The sequence below is a fragment of the Cryptomeria japonica genome, chromosome 4 (assembly GCF_030272615.1).
Source record: "Cryptomeria japonica chromosome 4, Sugi_1.0, whole genome shotgun sequence".
Lineage (NCBI taxonomy): Eukaryota > Viridiplantae > Streptophyta > Pinopsida > Cupressales > Cupressaceae > Cryptomeria > Cryptomeria japonica.
In genome coordinates this window covers 494,354,916-494,371,992 of record NC_081408.1, presented here as the reverse complement: position 1 = coordinate 494,371,992, position 17,077 = coordinate 494,354,916, and positions in this window count along the sequence as shown.

The following is a 17,077-nucleotide window of genomic DNA, read 5'->3' as shown; positions in this document are numbered from 1 at the left end:
CTCTCAATTTTGTAAGGGAAGTGTCTTCTTCTATTCTTGGCATCAGCCGTGAAGGATATAGGATAGTGATCCAATCCCGCGCTTATGTGAGCAAATAAAGAAAAAAAGTAAAGATTAAACCAATCCATAGAGATAAGAGCTCTATCAAGTTTGACCTGAATTAAGTCCTCACTGCTCCTTCTATTAGTCCAAGTATATTTAACTCCTTGCAAATCCAGGTCATGGAGAGCATTATTATTGATAAAGTCCATTAAATCCAATCTGTTGTCCAGATTGGTTTGGATCCCTCCCTTTTTCTTGCTTTCCTTCAAAGGGGTATTGAAGTCCCCCATAATCATCCAACCATCTTCAGCAAACCTACTTCTTAACAAGGTTAATTATTTCCAAAAATCACTTCTGCTAGTCTTAGTGTTAGGAGCATACACATTAGTTAAGACCCATGATGTTCTATCTTTCAAATGCTTAAATCTGATACAAGCCAGATTGTTGTCCTGAATAAGCACTTCTCCCTCTATAATATTTTTATTCCAGAAATTAACAATACCTCCCGAGGCACCTTCTAAACTACCACCGCTAACTCCTCCATTACTAAACATTTTCAATCCCTCTACCTTATCTTTTGACATTTTGGTTTCTTGAATCAAAAAAATATCCGGGTTTTCGTCTTTAATCATACTTTTTATTAAATCATGTTTGTGAGGATTATTCAATCCTCTAATATTCCAAGAGATGATCTTCATGGTTTTTTAGAAATACCTGCCTCAAAGATGGTTCTTTAAGTCCCATATGCTATGTTCTTTCTTTTTTCCATAGTCCTCTTCTTTACATTTGAATATCTTCCTGGAGAAGTATGTTGAGCTCCCACATCCCCAAGTCTACTTTTGGTATTTCTGGTTGATGTACTATTGTTGTTGTTGTTGTTATTGTTTTTTTTGTTCTTAATCTTCCTTTTATCCTCCATTACTTCTTCTTCCTACTTTGATTCACTCTTTCCCAGTGCCTTTTTGATGTCTTCCTCATCTCCCCATTTTGGCTCATTTTCCTCTGGAAAGATCAACTTTACCTTAACTGGAGAGACTAATGAAATCTTTGATAGCCCTTGATCCAAGATGTTATCAGATTGTGCATCTTGGATCCAGTTTGCTTCCTTATCTGACTCAAATGAATTTGATAATAAATTAAAATTGTCTCCTTCCTCTTTATTGTCTTTGGATTGATTATCTCCCTTTTTCTTATGACCATTATTTCTCTTCTCACTATTGTCTGAGTTTTGATTGGTCTTATCCTTTTCCTTTTCCTCTTTTTGGCTACTAACTTGTGACTCTCTTTCTCCATCATCTGACTCCTTGCCATTCTGTTCCTTTTCCTGATGGGCAGAATTTTCATTATCTCCTTTCTTCATTTCATTTCCCAACTCTCTAACTAACACTTCCTCTGTCCTTCCAACCTGAGATTGTTTTTCCTGATCCAGACCATCAGAATGCGAAGCTTTCAAAGAGTTGTCCACCTTTTTCCATACTTTAGCTTGGGATTGAGATTTGACCACATTACTTGGGCATTTTTTAGCCCAGTGTCTGACTTTCTTACAGTGAAAGCATGCAAAAGGGATTGTTTCGTAAACAATATTCTTCTTCCATTTCCCAAGCTTTGATTTTATCTCTATTTCCTCTGGCATATCCATTTCAGGCCCCACTCCTATGCAAATTCTGGCATAAATAAGTCTTCTTATGGATGTCATAACTAAATCAATGGCGATAAGCTCCCCAAAGGCATTGGCTATTCCTGCAAACACATCTTCATCCCAATATTCCATTGGGAGTCCAGGTAACTTTATCCAAACTGGAACTTGAACCACAAATTTTTTTTCTCTTCCCGCATTAGGGTACCATTTCTGGATATACATTAAATATTTGCCTATCACCCAAGTAGCGTTTCAAAGGATGTTCCTGCGGTCCTCCTCACAAGAGAAGAAAAGGATAGGCATCCTTTGTTCATCGCAACCACATCCACTTGACCTTTCAAGCTCCATTTCCTTTAACAAACCCACGAACAACCTCAATGTTCGGTCTCATCCCATAAAACTTGCCAATCAAGGTATTTTCCATTCTAGCAATGTTATGATCTATAATTTGGTCAGGAAAAGAAATGGAGAACTTACCTTGAGACACGTTCGAGTTATTTTTGACTGGGGGCAAGGATGAATTACCTTTAGGTTTGACCCCAAACAAAGAGGACCATTTACCAATGTGTCCAATCAATCTGGATCCCCCCCTTAGATCCCTTGAATTCGGCAGGTTCTTGAGATCCTTCCCATTAGATTCTTTTCCTTCCACTGTGTCCTCTGAACCACTTGCCGCATGCTATCCTAAAACTGCTTCAGGTTTACCGCCTCCCAAGTTTGAATTTTGAACTTGATCATTCCCCTTACCTCCTGCTATCTGCTCCTCACATGATCTGGGGCCCCCACCTGGGTCCCCTGAGTCCAAAGAAACATCGAGTTCCTTACCATTTGAACTCTCCCCTTCTATAGGACTCCCTGAATCTCCTTTTGCATTCTGTCCTAGTGTTGAACCAGTGCTCATGCCCAAAAAATTTGAATTTTGGGCCCGACTGCTCCCCTTCTCCTCCTCGCTCTCCATTGGCTATAGTGCAAATGTTGAAGAGTCTGTAATTAATGATAAACCTAATGTTATGATCAAGGTGTATGATGGTTTCTCTTTCCTTACTATTGGTTCTATTACTCTTCCTATTGATGTTGGTACTAAGTGTTGGATGTTACCTTTGCTATTATTCCTACATCAAATCAATTTCGTGTGAAGTTGGGGCATCCTTGGCTCTCTTCCATGAAACCTATTCCTTCTACAATCCATAAATGTTTGAAGTTCCCTCACAATGGGTGTATTATCACAATTAATCATATCCTTTTCCAACCCACAACAAAGCATGTAAATTTCACCCTTGATTACTTTTGGCCTAAACAACTTGAACCTTTAAAGCCTCAAAATGATATTCTTTTTCTATCTTTTTTAAAAATAGAAATTTGATATGATATTGACCTTAAGTAAACCTAGAGACCCTTCACCCATCTATAGTCCTCTTCATTCTGGACTAAGAATTCTTCCTACACCTTCTATATGTTGTGGTCCCATCTCATACATCTTATATGGGAAAACTGAAGGAACACAATAGGACACTAAGAGGGGGGTGAATCAGTGTATCTTTAAAAACTTCTAATCTAAGTGTGAAAATTTTAAAGATGCAAATCAAATTCAAAACATACACACAAGACACATCACATAACATGAGTATTTATGAGGAAAAACCAATGTGGGAACAACCTCGATGAGAATAGTTGTTGGAGTCTACTGCTCTAATCCGACTTCACAAGTAAGTCCGATTACAATGTTTAGGGCACCAACCCAAGGAGAACCAACCCCTATAGTTTATGAGCACCAACTCAAAGGAGAACCAACCCCTGATTTGAGCATCCACTCAGATGATTACAAAGTGTAAATAACAAGATACTATTTATGCACCTAGTTACAATTGATGTATTGTACCACACTGATTATCTTCTACTCAATCCTCTGCACTTTGATCTTTGATCTTGTTTTCTACAACTATCTCTCTGAATTTTGCTCTACTTTTGCACTTAGACCATCACTGCTCTAAAACTTTCTCTTCTCTACAACATTAATTTATGCATCTTCAACAACTCCTTGATCTAGCACAACTTTGCTATGCTATCTCACAAATGTGACTTCAACGTATACATCAGCTTAGTCAGTCGACAACCTGCATCTTTATAGAACCTTCATTCACCTTTATAAGGTTGATCGATTGTAGATCATCACAGATGGTTGCATCATTGTCATGCAACGCGTTCCATTCAATTTCTTAGGTTGCACATAGATTGTCCATTCAATCAGTTAACATATTCTCCAGTTGGAAAAACAAGTTCCCAGACACATGAAATCGTGCCAACCTATGATCTTCAAAGATTTGAAATCTAGGCCATCGATCTCCTAGACATGACCACAAAGACTTGGTCAAAATATGCCATGGTGGCGGTGTGATGAATTGGCATTCATTGTAGATTGCATAATATTGCGTGTTATGTGACTTTTGTTATTTGATCAAAGTTTGTTGACTCCCACGTGGATTATTTGATTAAAGCTTGCAAATGTGGTATCAAAATTGCTTAGTCAACTTTGGTCAACTAGCATTCGCCTTCCAAAACATACAATAAATTGTGATGAACCTGTCTCTAATTCGTTCTATACATGTCACATCATTGGGTCAAACTTAGTCAACTATCACATAGACCACTGGGCTGCATAGAACCATAAAACTCCATACTGTGACTAACTTTCAGGTTATCCACATCCAGATATGTATGTTATCCCGCACCATAATCTAAGGGCCCATCTTACCCATGCAGAGTAAGAATCCTCAAGTGATTCCTTTTATTCTTGTTTGCCTGCACAATCATTCATGAGATCATCTTAGCAGTGAGGGGTAAGGACCACCTTACTTCTTGTAGCATCACACTTAGTGTAACTATTTTATTCATGTAGGATAAGGACTTTCTTTCTCTTTGTGGCATGCCTTCATTCTAGTTATCCCACATGAAACCTTAAGCAACTTTCTAACCCATGCAGGATAAGCTTATGTTATTCTCAAGAAGCTTCTCTTCACATTTCTTATCCCGCACTATACTTAGCGTGACCTTCTAACCCATTCGAGATAAGGTCTTTCTAACCCATGCGGGATAAGGTCTTCTTTTCTTCTTCTTGTATGATGTGGGATAAGGGGGGATGCCACTATCGTCTTACCCCACACAACCATTTTCACTCTATCACACATGATGCGGGATAGTGTGTAACACTATTTTCTTTGCTTGAGCATTATCTTGCATGGCCATCATTCTCCATACAAGCACAAGCACAAGGTGATATAATGGGAAGTCTTTATCTTATTTGAAACTCTTATCCTGTATGACTATTGCTTCTCACATTTCAATGTTGCGGGGTAGCACCTTGACAAGTAGTTAATAACACGGTGTGTGGTGCACACCCTAGAGTGATAACCTACATAACCATCATGTTATGCAGTTCTTCTATAATCTTAAACTGTGATAACCTTTGAGTTATTGATATAAACTGTCGTAAGACCAACACAACTAACCCATCGTGTTATTGACAATTCTAGTCACCTTCTACAGTTTCATAGAATGCGATAATGTGTGTGTTATACAATTGTAGCAATACTTTTTCTGATTCGAACCAGATTGCACAATACCTTAACCACTTCACTGACCTTTGTCTTCTTCATCCAAATGTCTATCCTAATAGCACATTCTAAGATTTCCTTTTGTATCTCCATGTACTAACATGGTGTGTTATATAACATGTCATGTATATGATGTTGCACAACACCATCTTTATCATCTTGATCTCTATGAGTATCTCCATTGCATCTTCCCAATTGTTGACATGAATGACAATCTATGATAATATAATGCCCAAAATATTGTATCTCCCAACTGAGTAAGGCTCCTCCCATTCCTTCTCCTATAAGAGAAAAAAATAAGCCTATGTTAATTTATCCTCAAACTTCGCAAGTCTCAAGTAAAACTAAAAGAAATTGTTGTGCAAGAGATTGCCGATGAATATGTTGTGCCAAGGCTTGTGAACTTTCTTCCTAAACCATTTCCTCCTCAAAGAAACCAAATGTTGACTTGGTCCCATTTTTCCAACCTTTACCTAACCCTAGGGAGGAAGTTCAACTTAAATTATCAAAGTTAAATATGCTTAAGAAAATGATGGCTCAATTTATTTTAATGCTAAAGATCCTATTATGATTAATTTAGATAATGATGTGGATGATGATAATAATGTTCATGCTAACAATGTTGATCCTAATGATTTTAATGATATCTATGAACTTATTGAGATTAATCATGAACTATTGTCACACTTTTCAAAAGAATTAATCCTAGCTCCTAGTGACAAACAAAGTGACACATCATTAGAGAATGATCCTTGTTTGTAACTTGTAGTAGCTCTAGATACCATGCTCATTGTTGCTCCTCTTGTATAGTGGCCACCATCCCTAAATGATGTTAAGCAATATTGGGAGATGAATGATTATGATTTTCTTGACTAGCTTCATCTATGTCATATATTGTGTTGCTTGATATGTCTTTATGTTATGTTAGATTCTCTTTGGATGACCCTTATTGCTCCGCTAGTGCAAGGTAATAAAGAGGTTGAATATACTATGACATTCCTCTATTTGTATCTCAATTCTTCTATATGTCATATATGTTCTATTGTTCATAAATGTGCCTTTGTGTTTTCTACTTGGGGACAATGTAAAGCATTGAGATCTCTTTTTGGTCTCTTCCATGTCAACTAAAAATAATATTTGTTATTTCATCTTATGCGTTCTTCTTCCATTTTTTCATAGTTTGACTACCTTTGGGGGATGACTTCAATTTAATGAAATTATTTTTAATATACATTATTTATCGAAAGTGCATACTAAACCTAGCCGGTGGATCCCTTATGTGATTTTTCCTATATTTTTTGTGACTATTGCCCTTTGATTTGTTTTTTCTTGGGGGAATCTCATTGTGATAATGTGCTTGTCTTTTGGATGCATGTATTCTACCTTAAAGTTATTGCTCTCGATAAGGCATGCACAATTGCTTTAACATGGGGTCATACACTCTGCTCAATATTACACCTAATGCACAATCCATGAGACTTGGTTTGTACACTTTGATCACACACCATAACATGTTTGGTACAAGTTGCAGTACTCATTTTGTAGTAAATTAAATTCAATGTTTAGGTTACTTTGCAAACAAAGCCTTTCTCTTTGTAATCTTTTGCATTTTTTGATTTCAAAATTTTCAACGTAGCACGACTCGTAATAAGCACAAGCCTTACTAGGCCAAGTATAATCATGCTCTTTCTATCCTCTTCATGTGTTTCTCATTTTATCTTGATATTAAATTTATTCTATCCTTATTCCTTGGGGGCTTGGTGTGTCTTGTCTCTTTGATATCTTGGTGAATTATTTTGATACAATTTTGTACTTTACCATGAGTATGGACATAGGTTCATACTCACGCTAAATTGGGGTCTAAATGTAGCTTCATAAATTGTATCACTATACAATTTTATCCTCAGATAGGCCTCACCTTGGCACCTTGACCTTTAGTACTTAATACATGCTTTGATGTTTCTCACATCCTCTTGAATTTTTATTTTCAACTCCTAATCCAACCTTTGTCCAATTTTGAAACCTGATTGATAGGACCAAGATGCCATGGCTCAGGATCAAGGCACCTTGTTGGAGTTTTGTCATTGATGAAGGAGAATGTTGTGTAGGTTGTCGGTTGTCATTAATGTCAACATACTTCTATTGACTTATATTTTTGTTTCTCTAGTAATCGAGTGACTTGGTTCATCATGTTTTTCTTTGCATTGTCTGCAATTGCAGATATGGATTTGAAGTTTGGATAATATACTCATGTATATTATATGTACCTATATTCCATATTTTACATGTTTTGGATATGTGGAAGCTAAGATAGACAGTTTGATAATTCAATCTATCAGTTGCTCTGTTCCTCTAAAAGAAAACAGTTTGTCTAGACATTCACATTTCAACAATTGATTATTTTTGGTCCTAAGGTTTTGGGACATGATTAAGCATTGTGGATAACATGTGTATTCTAGTTGACATTAAATTTTGTTATATCTTTGGCTGACCTATGTGAGTGAAACGTATGCACTATATTGTAGTGTATAAGGTATTTTCTTTGTAAGGCATGTGTGGCCGACTTGAGATATGGATCAATATATATGTGGTGTATTCCTTCAATGATGAAATAATATAAAAACATAGATATTGAGAGATACAAATATAGAAGTGTGACATAATGGTTAGATGTGATAAATGATTACAACAGAGCAAATGAAGTGTGTGAAGTCTATTGACAGAGCCTAATTGGAGCTCTATTCCATGCATATGTAAGATGCAACTATAGCAGTTAATGTTTTTTACTTGTTCTATTTTAGACAGTAAGATCTTTGGCAGTGAGCCTTCATCATTTGGGCAGTAAGCCCTCTTGTAGTGAGCCTTTCCATGAGCATTTTGTAATATTCTATAACTAGTTATATTATGTTGAGGGTTAACCCTCTCTATGGTTTTTCCCTAACGAGTTTCCATGCAAAAAATCTAGTGTTCTCTTGTGTATATTGGTATCTTTACTTTTGTTGTTTATTTGATCACTCATTTCTTTCTATTTCATGCTAATTGATGTGAATCTAAAAAGTTATAATAAGATTGTTTTAGGAATTAGGGAATACTGATTTACCCCCCTTTCAGTATTCTGGTTGTTCAAAACACTTGACAACCTTGTTCCTCCCAATTAGGACCCAAAATAGGACCTCACAATGGTCACTTCATGTGGGCGGTAAATTTGGCTCCATGTCGGCTTGCTCCAAAAATTCAAACATTTAATGCACAGTTAGGTATAAAAGGAAGCCTACCCCTCTCATTTGGTACCTAGATACTTGAACTAAATCATAAGTGAGCTCTCAATTAGAGAATCAATTTAAGCCTAAGTGAGAAAGAAGTCAAGTATTCATTAAGCATTCAAGGAGAAGATCAAGTCAATTTCAAACATTCATGTTAAAAAATCCATGATCAACATTCTAAGAAGACATTCTACATGACATCCAAAACCCTTGCATGAGGATTCAAGCAAGCTTCATCAAGGTATCAAGTTCAAACATTTTCAGATTAGATCTACCCTTTCTCTCAAAAGGAAAGCATTCTACTTCAATTCAATTTCAAGTTTGATTCCTAAACCAGGGTTTGACCTAAGGCGAACCCCCATCAACAAACCTATTTCCTTTTTTCTGTGTGCACGAAATTGTCTTAGGAGATACAAGGTAGGAATTAGGTAGAGTAAACGATGACAACCAGACTCAACTTTTGAGGGTGCAAAAAGAAGAGGACCAGGATGATCATCTCCCCTCGGTCCGAATAATTTTTGATGATCTTTTGATAGTGGATTTTGTGAATCATCCTAATCCATAAAACATCAAGTTTGTCCAGCCTTCATATTCGAAGGATTAGGGCAACCTACTCCCCCTTGTCCCAAAATTTTTTCCTAAACTTTTGTCATGGGGTCTAGTCTATTTTCCATCCTTAGATATAGGTTTACAACTCTACATGATATCTAGAACATTGTGTTACCATTATTTTATGTCTTCTTTGTTTGTCCTAGATCTAACATTGTAATTCAACCCTAATTCAAAATTAATTTCAAATCAAATCTAAGGAGGATTAATTTGATCTATATTCAATCCATTTAGTATTGGATCAATCAAATTTAGTTCCCTCCTTTGTCACAACCCTCCTTTATCACTTTTTGATTTGATACAATTCTATTATATTTTTGGTTGAGCTATTGAAAATAATTGAATGAATATTATAAAAGAATAAATAATGGACCCACATACACACTTGGAGAATATAATTCAAAAGGCATTATTTATTTTTATTTTTATTCCCAATTATGGCACATGTTGTAGGAGGAATTAGAAGCTTCTAGAGGAATCTTCAATACCTTGCATGTAACTCCCCCACTAGGATATTAATCAATTTTGCATGGGTCCAATATTGGAAAAGAATCTCATTCTTAATTAATTTCTCTAGATAGTGGAATTAAGGGATTTTTCCTATATATTGTATGCAAGTTTTCAAAAAAGGGAGTTGGTGATTCTTTGAAGAAAGTTTTCTCAAATAGTTTGTTTTTAGTAGTTATATTTTCATTTTGGAGAATAGTTAAGTTTGTTTTAAAGAATTTTTCCAAGCTTGCAAGGAAGGATCAAGGAAGGCTAGGCTTGAAGATTTGGGAGGATTCAACAATCAAAAGGCTTCTCCAGGTTCTCTCTCTTTTTGTATTTGATATTTCTTTATGCAAATTTTTATATTTCAAAGGAAATATCTCCTCCTAGATTCTTTAGTTGAATATTGCTTTCTGAAAGAAATCATTTCTTAATTGTTAGATAGAAAGGAAATCTATTTTCATTAAAGAAATGCATTAAAAAAAATAAAAAAATTTCTTTTCTTTTTAAAAATACAAATGCAGATTTCTCTTTCATTGTTAATCTATTATTTAATCTATTTAAAAGAAAGAAATCAGATTCTGCTTTTCTGTTTTTTTTTGAAATCTAGAGAAGATCTTGAATCAAAAAAAAGGGGAAAATAAATCATGTTTTTTTTTTCAACATCTCTATTCTTTTTTTTTGAAAAACTTAAATTCTTTTATCTCTGTAAATAATATTTTTTCCTATGCATATAATCATTTGTATTTAGGAATCTCACTATGTGAAATAGTATATCAAATATGATTTCTTCTCATTGTTGTTGTATAAAATCCCTGTGGGAAATATTGTCTTGTTATTTAAATTGATTTCAGAAATCTCTCTCTCTGAATATCAATTTTCTGGAAATCTCATCAAGAATTTTATTATCTCAAAGATAGATTTGTTGAATATGATCTCTGTGAAATCAAATTTAAGCATTTACCTATCTCTGTGATAATTTAGTTATCTGCATATTGCTGAAACAAATTAATTTCTCTATTTTATTTCATCCATGTGATTAAATTCTTATTCTCATTTTTACATTAACATTTTTTTCTTATACATATATCTTTTATATATTTCTCTCTTATATTATTAAATAAACTGGAATGACAAAAGCATATATATATACATTTATATTTTGCAAATTTTAAACTTAATGCAAAAAAAAAAAATTAAGTTAATACACAACGTTACTAAAAAATATTCTTTCGCATTATATACCCATCAACGCAGGGGGGGGGGGTTTATTACATCGTTGGGGAGTGGTACTATCCACTACCCCCTGTGGTCACTGCTACGACAGTGGCCACAGAGGGAGTGGAGGGGACCACAGTTGTCCCATCATCACTGTGGGCCTGTACCCATAGGTCCGCAGTGGTGATGGGACTCGTGGGCCCCACTCCCCCTTGGCTTTTAAAAGCCACTACAAAAAAATTCAAACTCATGGCAACTTGGATTTTGTTAACTTTTTTTAATCCAAATTTTAGTTTAATCAAAAATCAACCTAGGTGAATTTGAAATTTAATCATCCTTAGTAAATTTATAATTAATTTATCTTTAGCAAATTTATAATTGTAAATTAAATTATATCAAAATTTACAATTAGAATTTTTAAACTATTTAAGATTCATTGGGTCATGTAGTTGGCATTTTAGACTCATTAAAAGCAATTAATTCATATTAATATGATTTTAACCAAATGTCTAAGATAATTGCTATTTTTGGGACTAGTGACTTTATAAGTAATTATTCTCATGGTAGAAATCAACACATCGCTTAACCTTGCATGTAACTTACACTATCCTTGCTTCATGCGAATTACTTATACATTATTTGCATTTATTAATGACAAAGTTACATTTTCTTCGTCTTCATGCAAGTTACACATTTAATTATTAATATGCGAGTTTCATAATTGTCATTATTATGTAAGTTATATTTCAAGTTTTGAATATTAAATAATTTAGTTATGGTTTTATTCCACGTAGTTCATCAAGTAGTTATTTCAATTAATTAAACCTTGCAATGTCTAATTATGTACATTCATTTCATAATTGGTTTCAAGCATGATGTTTTTCATAGCTTCTTAGTTAGAAAACTAAATAAAGGAAGTCGGAAAACCAAAACCTAGCAGCGTTCGGTATATACAGTGCCTCTGGGTCACGCTTACGGGTAATGCCGTCGTGTTGAACTACTGCACTTAACACCTAATAAAGATGCATCAATGACATTTGTGGCATCGTCCCTATAAATTGTTGGGGAGTAATAAGGGACACTTGGAAGTTAAAATCCAAGGGGTGGGTAATCCTCCTTGGATCGATAATTTAATAAGATAATCCTTAAATGATTTTACATCCGCTGAGTTAAACCATAGTAAACCCCCTTTAGGGTTGATTAAGTGAAATGCTTTTATGAAATTGATTTAATCGTGAAGAGATGTTGATGATTGAGAATTGGGTCAAGGGTGACGCTTATGATAGGTATTAGGATCTAGTTGTTTTAGGCCACAAGCAATAGGCCATCTTGAGCCTTTGCTTAAGTGCTACCACCGTGGGTAGCAACCACAGAGAAACTGTCTGGGACATTGACCCTAGAAAGGGTTGTGTACCCACTAATCAGTTTACATCAAACCATAGAGTAGAAAATAGAACTACATACTTTACGCCTTGATCCCGTGCCGAAACGGGTATGTAGGTAGTCTAGGGATGGAGTTGTCCCTAGTACTCAGGCGTTCATGGATGGGGTCTAGGTTTGGTAAGAAGAAGGATTGAGTAGAATCCTAATTTGAAAGATAAGTATAATAAAAAGGAAAAAGTAATTCAATGCATACTCAAAAGGAATCCCATATGGATTCGCTTGACTTCCCAAGGCTTTAATCCAAATTCTGAGGCGGAATTCAAGCTTGTATTATGTTATTTTGATTTCTCCTAAGGACGACGACCTTAGTGTACTCCTATTAGAAGAGTGTAGTACTTAGTGAGTGACTCAAGACCCAAATGGTCTCGATGAGTCTAAGTCTCTGGCCAGAGCACCTCCTATCCCAATTGGATAGATGCCTACCCCGTATGGGTAGATGCCTATCCTGTATTGGATAGATGAAACCTCCTGCTCCGTATGAACAGATGCCTAACCCGTATGGTTAGATGCTCATCCTGTATGGATGAATGCCTAATCCTAACGGGTTAGATGCTCATCCTGTATGGATGAATGCCTAATCCTAATGGATGGATGCCCAGAGTATGCAATTGAATCAAACACAAATGATTAAAGTAAACCAAAAAACAATGGTCAAATTTTGTTGGGTTGTGTAAAGTGGGTTATTACATCCTTAATGTGTGGTGGTCCCAATCAATACTAGTGGATTTATTAATCCAAGTGGTGAAGCCCTAATTTTCATCACATTACAAATAATTTTAATATATTATTTAGGCAAATAAAAAATAATATGCACCCAATATAATAATAACCAATAATGATTACCAATAATAGAATGGTGGCTCATGATATTTAAAAAGTTAGGCCCAACCTAATAAAGAATCTAAAATTTTGGACTCAAATTATGACCCAACTTGTTATGCAAGGATGTCTCCTTGTAAGGATAAGGTTGTAAAATTATCCAATCACCTACTTGAAATGTATGATTATCATATGTTGATCCATGCATTTCTATACCTCCACCATATTATACTTATAGATGGATCTGTAAGTGCATACAAAATGTATTAAAATAAGCATTACAAATGCAAAGTTGAGATAAATTTTCTCAATAACTAGTATTGAAGTTATCAACAATGGAACACATATGTTGAAGTCTTTTATTTTTAGTGGAAAAGAGTCCCATAGAATATCCATCTTTTACATATAATAATTACAAATTAATAAATTATTCATCAACTATAGAATCCCTATGAAATATTATTAATAGGTTATCAATTGCCTTTGTAATTAGAAAAAATGTAAGCAATGTTTGTAATTTTTATATAAATTTTATTTTATTTTGATTTTTGTTGTTACACCAAAAATTGGTTACAATTATATATTATCTTCACTTAGGTCATATTCAATATTGGTTTGCATAAATTTTAACAAATTAAAAAAAAAATTACTAGTTGATAAATAAAAATATAATTTGGATAATAAACAACAAAATTATCAATAGACCACTAAAAGGAATTATAAGAGCAAGAAATAAAATAAATCCAAGTAGTTTGTTGATTGAAGAAATATTATTAAGATGAAGAACAACTTGAGCTGAGCAATCACCAAAATAAGAGAGGAGACATAAGAGCTTTTGAAAGGGGGGGAAACAAAGAAAAAAACCCTTATATATTATGAATGAATGACAATAGCCTAGAGAGAGAGAAGCTTATTACAATATCTTGTGAAGAATGAGAGAAGAAGCATCTCTTAATAAGAGATGAGGAGATGTGTTACAAAGTAACTTTCTACTCTATGGATGCCACGATTCATGCTATGCATGTGCAATGTGGAAAAATCCTCATAAGGAGGATAAAATTAATATTCTTAAATAAAGAAATTAAAAGAAATGAGTCATCCTCACACATGTGTGAGATGACACAAAAGACAAATAACATGTAGGGATTCCAAAGTAATATCCCAAACATAGCACAAATAAATACAAATAACCTTTACCAAGTAGAGATTATTATTTTAACTCCCCCCCATAAGCTAAGTTACTTTGGGAGTTTACATCAAACCCTTCAATGGATTTCAAACCAAGATTTTTACAATGAAATTAGAATTTGTCTTTACATAGAGGCTTAGTGAGAATATTGAGAACTTGATCTTTTCCTTTGCAATATAGAAGAGAAACTTGATTGTCTTCAATTTGTTCCCCAATAAAGTGATGTTGAACAGAAATATGTTTGGTCCTTGCATAGAAGATTGGATTCTTTGACAAGGTAATGGCACTTTGATTGTCACAATACAAAGGTGTTGTATCTTCTTGAGGTATCCCCAAGTCTTGAAGTAATCTTTGTAGTACCCCTTCTTGATCATAATTTTAGACTTATGTTTGACTTCAGTAGACTGTTCAGTGGATACATTATTGTTATACTTTATTCAGACTTTATGCGATATTATTTCATGCTTTAACTTGATATGTGGTGTATGCTTTCATGTAGTATTTCAGTACTTATGATTAAATGTTAATTTTTATGGATTATTGACATGGACTAGCACATTTACTTTAGATGTGTGATGTGTTATTCATATGTTTCGTGTTTGCAAGTGTATGGGATGCGAGGGGATGATTTTCTTTCACTCACTCTGGTGAGACAAGGAATGCCACGATTCTCCTTCATTGGTGTGCATGCCATGTGTATTTATATATTTGTCTATATGCACGTGTGGTTCATTGATGCAGGACATTGCAGGTACAAGTACCAGGGGTATCGACTCCACTTGATTTCACAGGTTTGAGCATGCCTTATTTGTCTGATGGGAGTGGAGGAGATAGTTGTTAGACCCTAACTTGACCCATAGTTACACTCATGTGAGTGTGGTCAGTCAATTGTCTTTCCCGTTTGACCGGTATGCAAGTCATAGTGCTTTGGTATTTTTTTCTTGTGAGTCATCGTTTGATCATTCCTCGTTTTGTGTGCTTTTGATTATTTGAATAGTTATTAAAATTGAGTGAATGATGTTATTATGTTAGTGTAATTAGTTATTTAATATGCCCTTGAGTTTATTGATTTAATTAAATAAATGAAGTTGCTAGATTTAAATGGTTAAATTTGCTTAATATATTGTGTTATAATATTAAATATTGGGAAAAGAAATAAGTAAATGCCTTGCTATTTAAATTTTAAATGCTCATGTTGAGTTAAATTCTTATGGAAAAAGAAAAAGAAATAAATAAAGGCATTTCCTTTTTACCTTTTTCTTTACCTTTTAGATTTTATTTTGTTGAAAAAGAATTGTTTCATGGAAAAGGTAAATCACATTTCTTTTAATTTTTAAATAGTTTATTCTTATTGGTGGAGGAAACTTTTAACCTAAAAGGTTTAGGTTGAAAATATTTTTGGCTATATTGCCTGGGAGTTCACGGGTAGAGTGGAGGCAGATTTCTGAATACAAAAATTTGGAAATTCATTTGGAAGGAGGAACCTGGATTTGGAATTAGTATGCAGGGTTGAAGCTCTTCCACAAATTTGCTTCCTAGATTGCTTTGCAGGTTGGGTAGTTTTCTTCTTGTTTTGCAATTAAAATTTGAATGTTTGAGCTTTCTTCCTGTGTGTGTTAAAATTGTGAAATCTTATTGAAGATTCTTGTTGGAAGTTAGATTTGGAAAATAGAGTAGTTGCTATTGAATTTTATTGAATTCTAAGTCAAATATGTTGTATGTTGAAAAGAAATGGTTCAATATCTTGTTGGTTGTATGTTCCCAAGTTCTTGTAAGATTTAGTTGTTTGATTATTTCCTCTATTTTGTGTAGAAAGGAATTAGATTTTGTTTTCTGTATGATTGCAAGTTTCTATTTGCCCAAGATTTGGGGGTTATGCTGGAAAAAATTGTTAATTTGCCACTTGCATGATGCAAGGATTCTTCCTGTGTGTGAAGAAATGGAGAAATAAATCAAATCCCCTCTTATCTCTTTAAATTCTTTTGAATTTTTCCCAATAACTTTATATTTGGGTCTTCTATGTATTAGTGTTTACCAGTATTCCTTATTGAAAAAAAATATCATTGCAAAATTAAAATTTGTTGTTCACTATATTCTGGTACCAATGATTTTTGTGCAGTGTGAATGGTTTAAATTTTAATTAGATTTAATATATATAAATAATAATAATAAACAAACCCCCACGTGGCAGGGAAGCCCCACCATGTGGGACGGTAGCTGTTGCTACTGCGTGGTAGCAGCACTACCCGTGGGTAGGCTTTGCCACCGCTCTTTACCTTTCCCTCATCACAAAGGTTTAGTAAAATGAGTTTGTTGTTAAATAACATGTGATTAAATTTTATGTTTCGTTTCTCACTATTCCTTGTTTTTATTTTTTATATATTTATATATATTTATGGTTATTTCTTTTAAGCATGACTTTAGTTTTATGAGACCTTAATGGTAAATTAGATTAATTTTGGAAATAGATAAATATTTTTAAAATAATTCATATTTTATTTGTTAAATATTTAATATGGATTTTATTATTTTGTTTGGAATATTTATTGGAAATAAATAGAATTGAATGACGTGAGGTATTAAATGTTGGGTGTTTTATTAAATCTTCAATCAATGAAATTGCAAGTGTTTATGGTGTTGATATTTTCAACGATTGTCTGAGTTCGGACTTAGTAAATTTAGCTTTTCTTGCAAAGGGTTTATTTGGTTGTTATTTCTCATCTTTGTTAGTGTAATGCCCATACCCTAGCTAGAC